The sequence below is a fragment of the Polypterus senegalus genome, chromosome 11 (assembly GCF_016835505.1).
Source record: "Polypterus senegalus isolate Bchr_013 chromosome 11, ASM1683550v1, whole genome shotgun sequence".
Taxonomy (NCBI): Eukaryota; Metazoa; Chordata; class Cladistia; order Polypteriformes; family Polypteridae; genus Polypterus; species Polypterus senegalus.
The window spans coordinates 49,337,289-49,349,425 of NC_053164.1; positions in this window are offsets into that span (position 1 = coordinate 49,337,289).

The following is a 12,137-nucleotide window of genomic DNA, read 5'->3' on the forward strand; positions in this document are numbered from 1 at the left end:
GATTAAATTCTGTAATTACAGCCACATTAGCTCCACAAATGAGACACACGGGTTCAGTAAACATATACTCAGCCTCCCATCGGTTTTTAAAGGCTCTATGTTCAGAATCACCTTTTCTCTTCGGCATCGTGTGAGCTAGCTTCGCAATAACTTGCAGCATCATAAGCTAGACTTGATTAACGCGGTAAGTGTTCGGCAAGGCAGCTGAAGTGCTGCATTATGGGATCTGTAGTTTATTGTTACCAGCGCTTCATATCCCCGGGCCATTAATAACAATAATATATAAAATGATCTTGCGGGCCGGATATAATTACGCGGGCGGATGTGGCCTGCAGGCCTTGAGTTTGACACATATGGACTAAATAGAACTTGAAAAGATATATTTTTTCAAATGTGATCGCGCAATTCAGATCGAGTTGACGCGCACTACAGTACATCGAGCCCGTGTGCTATTGTGCTTTTGCCTGCGTGCCTCAATAAGTGATCCTCCCCTTGCCCTTACTTTTTTACCGTTCATCTAATGAATACACTGAGTATGGCTTTACCAAAACAATCATTGATGGCGAATAAAGTATCCATTATTCATAAAGCTTCAATTGGTGATCTGTCTTTCTGCTTTAACCGCATATTTTTTCATACGTCTCAAACCAAGGGGATGCGAGGCTAAAATGTATCGGGAAGCGCGCGTACATACTTAGTGTATCCCCTCTCGGGAATCAAACCTCGGAAGCCGTCGCTAGAGGCAAAGCCTCTACCATTGCACCACGGCGTGTGGTTTGTCTATTTGAGCGTAGCAGTGTAATTCAGTTTTTGTTCAGCACTCTTTGGAACTGTTGCTTTTTGTCTGTGCACTGCGTCAGTTCATGTGAGCCGCTGAATATGGTTTTATATGTCACTCGCTCGCTTCTAATTGTTTCGCTGCCTTCTTAATTATATAATGTATGTTTTCTTCAGCGGTTTTTGGAGCTCTTCCTGGTTTTCTACGTTATGTGTGATTACGTGGGAGGCGTGATGATGTCACACAAAACTCCGCCCCCCACGACTTTCGAGCTCAACTCCATTACAGTAAATGGAGAAAAATGGCTTCTAGTTATGACCATTATGCGTAGAATTTCGAAATGAAACCTGCCCAACCTTTGTAAGTAAGCTGTAAGGAATGAGCCTGCCAAATTTCAGCCTTCTACCTACACGGGAAGTTGGAGAATTAGTGATGAGTGAGTGAGTGAGTGAGTGAGAGAGTGAGGGCTTTGCCTTTTATTAGTATAGATTATGTATTGGTTACAAATATTAGAACTCTGTTCTGGTAGCATGCCCATTATAAGGCACATCACTACTGTCACTCAGTTTAGAAATTGCCTTTTAACTTGCATTATCTTGGGATTAAGCCCAAAATATGGTGGCAGTAGTGGTGGCCATGGTGTCCTCTTCAAAGTGTTGCAAACTTATCTTAGTTGTACAGATTCCTAAACACAGGATGGCAGGACTGAAGGATGTGTAATAAAATGTCTGTTGAACATCTAAGGGGGAGTGCATGGTGGTTAGTACTATTGTCTCATAGTTCCAGAGACCTGGGTTTGATTGCTAAGAGTTCAGAGGTGTATGTTTAGATATGTTAGTTTGTGTGTGTGCGTTAATCTATTTCCCTCCTACATCAAATGGCCTTTTTCTCAGCTCTAATATAGGCCAAAAATGAGTCTTGATATGTGACGCAATGGTTTCTACTGTGGAACTTTGAGGTAAGCAGATTGTATGATTTTCAGAATTTCAAAATGCAGTTGCTCTATCTATCTACAAGGATGTTGGGCTTCTGGGATGACTTAATCTCAGTCTCTGGATTTCATTGGGCTCATGTGGAGGTTTTATTCCTATTGTCTATCCCTGTCGTGCTCCTGCTAAGTAGTATTAAAATAGAAACATTGGATGGGCTTATCCTGCAGGTTTTTTTTTTTGCTGAGCCTATGAGTTTTCAGCTGGATCTCCTTTATTCTCTCATTCCAGCCCTGCCACTGTTTGATTTCCTCATCTTTTGTTAGGATTTTGTCACATTTTTTATAATACTTTATCTTGATTCCTCTGAAATACGTTGTCTTTTGAAAGTCCCTAAAGTCCTAGTGTCTGCTACCATGCTTGGTATTTTATTCCATGTGTGTCTGGTTCTCCGTGTGAAGAAAAAATATTTATGCACAGTTGACCATTAAATTTCCAACTATGTTCATGTATGAACTCACTTTAAAATAACAGTGTCGATCCACTGTGCTAATTCCCTTCATAATTTTAAAAACTGCAATCATGTCAACTCTTAATCTTCTTTTGCTTAAACTGAAAAGGCTCAGCTCTTCTAATCTTTCCTCATAATTCATCCCCTGTAGCCCTGAGATGAGCCTGGCCTCTCCTCTCTCGTCTTTTTCTAGTGCTGTTCTGTCCTTTCTATAACTTGCAAACCAAAACTGCACAAAGTACTCCATCTGAGACATTGCCAGTCCATTATAAAGCTTGAGCAGAACCTCCTTGGACTTGTACTCCACACATCAGGGCGCTATATAACCTAACGTCTGTTTGCCTTCTGTCTGGAAGTTGATAGCAATAATTCCACTATGACCCCAAGGTCTTTCACATAAAGTGTATTTTCAATTTTCTGACTAACATTTTTACTTACGTGAAACACTTTCCATTTACTTTAAGTTAAAGCTTACCTAGCTTGGTATCATTTGCAAACTTAACCATCTTGATGTTTGTATTCCTTTCTAAATCATTTATATACAGTGAATTAAAAAAAAGTTATGGCCATAGCACTGACCCCTGAGGGATGCCACTTTTTATAATCGCCTAATTCTGGTTGGGTTCCCTGCACCCTACTGTAGCTCTCTGCTTCTCTGCACCCATCTATGCACTTCACCCTGAGCTCCCACTTATTTTAGTTTGATGTCCAGCCTCTCATGTGGGACTTTATTTATTTTCTTTGTTTCAGGAAACATTTGATAAATAATATGCACCACTCCTTTTGTTGCTTCCTTATAGAATTCCAGCATGTTGGTAAAAACATGGCCTCCCTCGTCTGAACCAATGCTGACTGCTCAGTAAAACTGTTTTTGCCGTGTGTTGCTCAGTCTTATCCTTAATAATTCTTTCCATTGGTCTCTCCAATTGATGAACTTCTTTTTTGTGGAGACTTCTTTCTGCATTTTGCTGTTTATGAATGTCATTGTCCCAAACTCCAACTCTTCTCTAGGCACTAAAGTGAATAGCCAATAAAGTCTGGACTAGACAGTGATGTGGCATGTAGATTTTTGTGTTACAGTGCTCAAAGGATGACCCCACATTACTTGGTGTCGGATTCCCTTTTTTATTTGTGAAACTGTTTACTGCAGATAAAATCTTTAGAATAGAAGACCATCATCTCATGAGCAAATTGGCTCACTGCTGTAGCCCAGGGTTGCATAACTGACCGCTCCGGACTGAACTAATTTTGGAAGCTGCTGGGCGGCTTAGTGTTTTTTTTTCCAATGAGCTTTTTGAGATCACTGCTTTTAAAAGGGTTACTGTTTTCATCCCATCTAATAAGCTCAAACCATGACCCTTTAGGAGGGATGACTTTAAATGGCACCTTAAAGTGTGGCTTGCCAACCACTTAAGATGTTATTGTTTGCCCAATTTTAGCTTACAAGCAGCAGAAAGAAGGCCTGACACAGTGTGAGGTTATTAAAGCCTGCAGTCTTCAGCAGTCAACCATTTCACTTACCATCCACGCAAGGCTGCAGGGATCTGATGTAAACTGTCACAACTGAGCATGAATCGAGATGTGGACCCACATGATAGCTTGGATAACTTGTCTTTGGAATTATTAATAATTTTACTGCACTTAAATCTATTTCCCTGTCTGTTTAGTCCAATTAAGAGCCATAACAAGTACCCAGTTTCCTCCCACAGTCCAAAGACATGCAGGTTAAGTGCGTTGGTGATTCTAAATTGTCCCTAGTGTGTGCTTGGTGTGTGTGTGTGTGCACCCTGTGGTGGGCTGGTGCCCTGCCCAGGGTTTGTTTCCTGCCTTGTGCCCTGTGTTAGTTGGGATTGGCTCCAGCAGACCCCCGTGACCCTGTAATTACTGATATAGCGAGTTGGATAATGGATGGATGGACAAGTACCCAGCCCTAGATAGGGTGCCACTCTATTGCAGAATGTGCTGACATCAACACCCATGCTCAGGCATACAGGACAAATTTGCAGGTAACTTTCTAAATAAAGTTGCTTTTAGGAAGCCTCATGAGTCCCAAAAGACCCAAGCAGATGAAAAGGTTAAAAAATGGCAGCTGTATTACACATAAATAAGGCAAACTGGTGAAGCTAAAACAAGGAGTAAAAAATAACAAAATATTAAGAATGAAAAAAAAAGGTTAGATAGATAGATACTTTATTAATATCAAGGGGAAATTCAGGTTGTTGCACTGACTAGCTTATGGTGGTCCTAGTGAGCTTACTCACAGCCTATCGCACAAAAACTCCTAACTAGAGATGGGAAACCTCTGGGGTCAGCAGACCTCCTCCAGCTCCACCGAGGCATCTCCACAGAAGCCTGGCCAGAGCGTGTGTGCCAAAATGTAGCTCGCAGTTGCCATCTACTGGACGGATTTCTAATGCATTAAAGTGTGTCTACGAAATGAAAGGTAATGTATTGTAATAAAAAATCTCAACTACCATTGTGTTTAGGGTAATAATTGTCATGCGTATGGAGAACTGTAAAATACTTACTTGTATGTACTCATCTGCTTTCAACAAGCCGCCACCCTCTGGTACCATAATTAATGAGGAGAACTATCTTACCTTAACACTTCTGTATTTGTTACCTTAAATAACTACCTTACAGTAAAACTTCTTACGAAATGATAATGTTGGCCCACTTATTAAAGTCCACGACAAGCATATTTATATCGTTAACAAGATTTTACTCCAACATTTCAAAAATTGTGATTTTTCTGTTAACATCTTGTTACTTTAAGGAGATTACTAATTAGTTTGATGTTGTTAACATTTTTGTTTATTTCCAAATGTACACTCACCTAAAGGATTATTAGGAACACCATACTAATACGGTGTTTGACCTCCTTTCGCCTTCAGAACTGCCTTAATTCTACGTGGCATTGATTCAACAAGGTGCTGAAAGCATTCTTTAGAAATGTTGGCCCATATTGATAGGATAGCATCTTGCAGTTGATGGAGATTTGTGGGATGCACATCCAGGGCACAAAGCTCCCGTTCCACCACATCCCAAAGATGCTCTATTGGGTTGAGATCTGGTGACTATGGGGGGCCATTTTAGTACAGTGAACTCATTGTCATGTTCAAGAAAGCAATTTGAAATGATTCGAGCTTTGTGACATGGTGCATTATCCTGCTGGAAGTAGCCATCAGAGGATGGGTACATGGTGGTCATGAAAGGATGGACATGGTCAGAAACAATGCTCAGGTAGCCCGTGGCATTTAAACGATGCCCAATTGGCACTAAGGGGCCTAAAGTGTGCCAAGAAAACATCCCCCACACCATTACACCACCACCACCAGCCTGCACAGTGGTAACAAGGCATGATGGATCCATGTTCTCATTCTGTTTGCGCCAAATTCTGACTCTACCATTTGAATGTCTCAACAGAAATCGAGACTCATCAGACCAGGCAACATTTTTCCAGTCTTCAACTGTCCAATTTTGGTGAGCTCGTGCAAATTGTAGCCTCTTTTTCCTATTTGTAGTGGAGATGAGTGGTATTCGGTGGGGTCTTCTGCTGTTGTAGCCCATCCACCTCAAGGTTGTGCGTGTTGTGGCTTCACAAATGCTTTGCTGCATACCTCAGTTGTAACGAGTGGTTATTTCAGTCAAAGTTGCTCTTCTATCAGCTTGAATCAGTCGGCCCATTCTCCTCTGACCTCTAGCATCAACAAGGCATTTTCGCCCACAGGACTGCCGCATACTGGATGTTTTTCCCTTTTCACACCATTCTTTGTAAACCCTAGAAATGGTTGTGCGTGAAAATCCCAGTAACTGAGCAGATTGTGAAATACTCAGACCAGCCTGTCTGGCACCAACAACCATGCCACGCTCAAAATTACTTAAATCACCTTTCTTTCCCATTCTGACATTCAGTTTGGAGTTCAGGAGATTGTCTTGACCAGGACCACACCCCTAAATGCATTGAAGCAACTGCCATGTGATTGGTTGATTAGATAATTACATTAATGAGAAATTGAACAGGTGTTCCTAATAATCCTTTAGGTGAGTGTATAATGTACATAAAATTATTTAATTTCTTTATTTAATAGTGCTGTGCTGCAAATCTAAAATATGATCATTCTCAAACCTGCTTGATCCAACACAGGGTCCTGATGGACTGGAGCCTATGCCAGCAGAAGTGGGCAGATAGCAGGAAACAGCCCTAGACAAGGTGCCAGCACATTGTGGGACCTGAAATTGCAAACCTATATTTATGATGGCACGAAGGTTAACGTGTCCATTAGCTCCTTGAATAGACCAAGTTCATATACCTTGTGTTGGTCATTCTGCTAATGGTACTGCCTCAGAGCTACAAAGATGACAAAATAACAACACCCAGGATTGCCGTTTGGGGGTGGCTGTTTTCAGGGGACAAACATAACAGGTGAATGTTGAGGAAAGGTGAAAACGTAGACAAATGTATGTGTTTTTAAATGAAAATGCATTAGTGTCGTCTGGGCCTCAGAGTGTATTTAAATGCCAGAGTTGGGATTAATAAAGTATCTATCTAAAAACAAAAAGAAAGACTTTATGATACTGTATGTAACATCTAAAAAGAAGATCCATTAGATATCCCGCAGGGATACAGGGGTCTGCTGGAGCCAATCCCAGCCAACACAGGGCGCAAGACAGGAACAAACCCCAGACAGGGCGCCAGCCCACCGCAGGGCACACACACACATTCACACACCAAGCACACACTAGAGACAATTTAGGATCGCAAATACACCTAACCTGCATGTCTATGGACTGTGGGAGGAAATCGGAGCACCCGACATGGAGAGAACATGCAAACTCCACGAGCAATCAATGTAATATAATATTTGTGGTATTGATGGTAACAATGTTGTAACAAAATAAACAGAGCACAGGTAAAGGGTTAGGGACCTGCATGGTAACTCCATTTAATGCAAAAAACATTAAATCGAAATGTACCTTGTAAATAAACACGCTGTAATCTCATGGACCATCATTCTGTAACATAACAAAGGCTGTTTAGCCAATACTAAAAGAACTCTGGTGACTGAAGTTCTGTCCCCTGCCAAAGCTGGCGCATCAATAAGTGATGTTCTCTAGCGTAGACTTTACTTAAATACCAGCCAGAATGGGAGAGACAAAGCTTCCAGGAGATGGGTGGAAGTGACACAATGCGTTGGTGACATCTTCCTTCACTTTAGAGGTAAGGAGGTATAAGAAATGTGTGACCTAGTGGTGTAGCTAGGGGCGGGCAGAAGGGGAGGTCCACCCTGGGCGGCATTATTGACCAAAAGGCTCAGTACAAGTCATGTGTAAGCAGCAGGGTTCAGAAAAATATCATTCATGAATGAAAAAAGTAAAATTCTCTGATTTTTATCCACAAATGCTTTAAAAATAGTTTTCAGACTGTCCTTCTGGACAGACACAGTAGTTGAAATTTATGAGGCAATAACAAAAATAAACATAAAGATTACACCAATTATAACTTCTAGGAAGATAAGCAATTAATTTATAATTTTGTTTTGTTAACAATCCAAATTCGTTCTTGCTCTGCGCAGAAAACATCCCCACCTATCATTTGTTTTCGCAGCGTAATTTTATTAAACCAATAATTAAAACACGGCTTATCAGTGCATGTATACTATATTCTTGCTTAGTTGATGCTTATAAATAATTATATGTGAAAGATTATTGATGTTTCTCTATATATGAATTAATCTATGCAAAATGTATCTTCATTTTTCTCTATACATCATTTTAATGTTTCTATTTAAATAGCTTAACATTTACAGATGTGTTGGAGGCCAGCAAAGTTTACCACCACCCCGCCCCAAGCGGCACGAACTTGAGCTACGCCACTGGTGTGAACTTGTCCGTGGGTCTTACCTATTCAGAACTCATAAAACACTCCCTATGCTCACATGTTGGATAATGTGTAAATAATATAAACAGTATGCTGTATATGAAAAAAATGTTTAAATAAGCATAAAGCTTACTGAGTTGACAGACCATAGTCACATATTGAATTTGATAGACTACATGGTTGCCTCCTTGACCTCTATCTTCTGGATGGCTTGCTCAGTAAAGTTCAGCCATTTTATGTCACATTTACTTGGGTTATCCCTGCATATTCCTGTTTCTTCTGGCATCCCAAGGAGGTTAGATGAAGACCCTGCACACTGCCTCAATATGGTGTGTGGATGAGTGTGCCCAGTAACAGAGTGCCAAGCTGCTCAGTGTTGATTCCTGGTAGCGTTGCCTTCAACTCCTTGAGGCCCCATAGTGGAAAATTGTTGTGTGATGTAGCAGAGCCCCAAGTCACAAATCAGAACATGATGGTGAATGTGAAGGAGTCATAACAGCCCTACTCTTTAGGAAGAGTGAACTCCTTTCAGTCTTTTCCACTTGCATGTATGGTGTTATGGAACTTAATGTAATTCTACCCATGCAGTTCAGGAACAAAGGCACCCCGGAGACTCAGGAGGATCGAAGAAATTAGGAGTCCCAAATGGGGTGCCAGTCCATCTCTGGCACCTCAGATTCACACTTGCCCTGCCTCACGTGGACCAGTTTAGAGACTTCATATCGCCTAACACTCATACAGTACATCTTAGGCATGTGGGAGAACACTTCATGAAAACAATTGGCGCTTATAAATATCTGAATTGAAATAAGAAACCTAATTGTAAAACACAGACAGAGATTAAATTCAGATTTTTTTGTATAGCACTCTTCACATTGAATAGAGTTCTACAGCAGTGGTTCTCAATCTGTGGGGCGGTCCCCCCAAGGGGTGCGCGAAGATATGAAATAAAGAAAACAAGAATCAAAAATATGAAAAATATATCTATTGAAACCAAAACAAATTAACTTAAACTGCATTCTGATACTAGAAAAATAAATATAAAGTTAGATATATATCGATAAAAGTTAAGTAGGTATAATAAAATATGCATCTATGATATACAGTATCATTAATTAAAAAAGAACAAATTGGTATTAGTGGGCTCCTATCAAAAAAATATTAGGGGGGCGGTGAAGGAACAAAACTAATACATTTCAGAAGGGCAAAGCAGACAGAAAATACTAAATAAAGCGACAAGTGATACAAAAGCAATAGAAATCAATAAATATGTAACTTCATCATATTAAAAATAAACCTCACATATAGAGATTATCCGACAGAATAACTAAAATCGAATTATACATATACCTGAACTACAGTCATTAACACTGAAGTGGCACTACACACGGGTTCATCATGGATTCTTGCTGAGCAAAGCATACAAATTTTGGTTCATATAAAGTTTCATGAAATGGATACTAAAATTTATTTGGAAGGAAATTTACCATTTGCAAAACGTGAAACTCAAAGTGTTTATATTTTTTAAATCTTAAAGAATTTTAGGTTTGGAAAACAATGAATATTGCTCACTAAATTCTCCTTCACATTACTGTGTTTAGCTGTGTTCTTCTCTGAGCTGTGTAATTCATGAAATCTGTCACCAACTGTTGAATTCATTAAGTTTATTCCTCACATTCAAATGACAGCGGAGAACAATGGTGCGCTTTTTACTTTGGACCCTTCACCACCATAACCTATCATCTTTGCGGGAGAAGCGAAAGCTTGAGATTCATCAAAAATGTAGATCTCCAGTTTTTGACAGATCTCGACGTTTTAGGGTCCCCTGATACGGAAACATCAATATTTTGGTGTGTGTCTGTGTGTCTGTCTGGACAGAAAAATACCTCGAAACTTAAGCCTGTTATGAGATGACGATGTGCTGATTAGTTTTTGAGCCAAATCATGAAAGAGAAAGAGGCACTCTAGATGAATCCTCAAATACCGTAATTCTGCAATTAATTATGAATTCTTCTTGACAATTGCTATCATAATGACCTATTTTATGTTCAGAAAGATCAACATCAGAGCTGTAAATAATTACTGAAATGTTACAGAGTCGTTCAGGTAACTTGGTCCGTAGGGCGCAAAACCTACTGACACTCACGTCTGAATTTTTAAAAATGTGACATGCTGCATATTTTCGACATGAAGAAAAACCAGAATGACCCACTCTGCACATTTCTGTGTTTTCCTCACCGCACCTCCACACCAAACGTGGTGGGATGCCTTTAGCCTATACATGAAGCATATCAAAGGAGTGCATAGGAGCCTATTGTTTCTTAAATGTGACAAATAAGTAAAAGATCAAGAGCTACACCACTGTACAAAAAGCCAGGTCTGACAGGCTGTAGTACCTTTTCGAATGGTGTAAAAGAGTGCTTCCTATAGGCCAAGGAGCAGACCCCCTCTTACCTCCCCTGCTGGCCCCTCTGATGTTTAGATGGCTCCTTCCCAGTCTTGGCCCATATTAATTGCTCCTAACCCACAGATAAATATCTTTAGCTTCTGTAAATTGAAGTCTAGACTGAAGTCTATTTAGCATTTTCGCTCATTTTCTTGGCTCACTCTGATTCTCTTGAAAGAGGTGGGTTTTGAAGCTCAGTAACACTCCACATTATTGGTTTTTATTATTTTTTAATTATTGTATGCCCTGTCACTTTGATGGGTCATGGAGCTTGCAATTCATTAGATTTTGTAATAAAATAACTTTCAAGTCCATAGAGCTTCCCTTTTCTTTTCTTGAAATTGCCATCGTTTTGGATGACCCTCACTATTCCATTCTACACTTTGACAATAATGAAGTCACACCCTGCAAGCCCTGGTTTACTTGAGACCTGTTTGCTAACTGTCCAGTCAGTCCATGCATTGTCAGGAGACATGACGGTCAGCTGTAGAGCAGGTGTTCCCAGACCCTGGGAAAACAGAAGCTCTTAAAGTTGACATAAAGCTTGAGTGTTCCCTTCAGAGGAGTGTGACGTGTCAGGCTGTTTCTCAGTCTTAATTCAGTGTATTCATATAGAACGCTGTACACGGGCTCAGAGCACTTATACCAACTCACAAATGTATACATTCTGTACATACACATCTAACATGCAGTACATACCGTACTGATTTAAATGGACAGTATGAGAAATCATGGAATTGATAAGTGGGTTGAGGTGAATAAATGAATGCATGAATGAATGGCAGATGCATAAACTCTGACTCTACATTTCAAAGAGAAATAAAAGACTGTACAGTCTAGATCAGAGCTTCCCTAGACCTTTAGAAGATTATCATCACCAGATGAAACCAGACAGGTGACATGGTGAGAATACTCAATGAAAACGCTGAAATCAGAGGTCTACATGAAGCACCAAACAAGCAGCTTAGGAGGTCAAATCCCAGATTTATTTACAGGTGAGAAGTAGAATACAGCTCAGTCGTCTACTAGGTGCTCTCTCAATGTCCTCCATGAATTCCAATTTTGGAGAGAGGGCTATGGTGATAGTTGTTTAAGGAAATGTCTGAAACTGAAAATAAACTTTTTAAAAAGTGGTGAAAGTATTAGAATTTTTCATCATCAACATGATTTCCTGATTGACAAGTGGGGCCGTTGCTCACATCCAGTCGATAGCTGTAATGTACTGTATTTACAAGGTGATGTCATCTGTTTTGTTGTCTTTGGATCAAATTACTCAGTTGGTGGGATCTTCTTCTCCAAAGTGTGGGTATGACAGATGTGGAATGAGACACCTGCACTTGTGTTGGAATAGTTTATCATTCCCTGGCTTCCCCTACTGTACTTATGGCTCCTGCATCTGTTGAGGTCAAGACGCAAAATAAGACAAAGGAAGATACACCTACTTTATTACATCAAACGAAATGTATTTTTTATAACATTATTATGCCACTATTTCATTTGTTCTTTACGAGCACAAAAACTGCCATTTTGTTGTTAACGACTGTGCCCTACTGCTTCCTTTTGCAGGCAGTGCCAAAGAATTAGTAAAAACC